This window comes from Schistocerca serialis, chromosome 7, assembly GCF_023864345.2.
Source record: "Schistocerca serialis cubense isolate TAMUIC-IGC-003099 chromosome 7, iqSchSeri2.2, whole genome shotgun sequence".
NCBI classification, from domain to species: Eukaryota; Metazoa; Arthropoda; class Insecta; order Orthoptera; family Acrididae; genus Schistocerca; species Schistocerca serialis.
In genome coordinates this window covers 146,900,242-146,901,279 of record NC_064644.1, presented here as the reverse complement: position 1 = coordinate 146,901,279, position 1,038 = coordinate 146,900,242, and positions in this window count along the sequence as shown.

The following is a 1,038-nucleotide window of genomic DNA, read 5'->3' as shown; positions in this document are numbered from 1 at the left end:
GCGTAATGTATGAAAGTCCATTTGCGAGTCCGCACAGTCTTCTCAGCGATGCGAACGCTGATTTTAATTGTCTGTTATGGTTTTATGATGATTTGATATGCCCGGTTAGTTAGTTATTCCAGTATTGAGTGAATCATTCATCATCGGCGTCGTTTCACACCACTGAAGCGAGGAAAAATTCAATTGTGGTTCTGAATCAGCAGTTGTTGTTACGTTCCTAGGCAGAATTGTTCACTACGGCAAGACGCAGATTCAGAGATCATCTATAATGCTATCTTGCTTTCGTGCGTCGTAATATTATTACGGCAAAACACTCCTTTCAATGCTCAATGTTCATCAAGTCACTCTTTCAATTAAAATTTTCACAGTAAATTAATTTTGATCATCAGCTATCACACAGTTCAATTAAAGATGGAGCCAACACGTGAGATTTCCATTACTGACGAAAAATTTTTATTGTTCCTTCCTAGCAGTTAGTTTATAATCATCACACCTCACGCACACCGATGGATCAGATCAATTACGATTCTTTTCAGTTCGTTGATCGTGACAATTACGACAACTTTTACAATCGGCGTATTTATATTATCTTCGTGTGGTCGTATTAATGTTTCGTACTCAAGGCTAATCAGGTACTGCAGTCTTCGATACTACGTCCATTCTTCGTTGTAACTGTTCACTTTGATGAGGGTTGAGTCCAACGATAATATCTCCAATAATTGAGGTTCATTAACTCGTCGTACACTATCAGAATTCACTTCAGTTCAAGTTCTCAAGTCAGAATAACTGAGAACAAAGTCCTGGCCTCTTTATCACGCAATAGTACTTTTTTTTAATAGGAACAATCTCGTAGCGTTCCGTTTGTAGCACTGTGACAAACGGTGCTCTCTCACGACTTGATAGCAAGCAAGCTAGCAAGTGACTAACATTTCCATGATCGAGCATTGTAGACGCATCGAATATCCTTTTTGCCGCGTTTACAACTCTCTTTCACAAAAAATTTCATCTCTGACTGACATATTACTTTGGACTTAACTT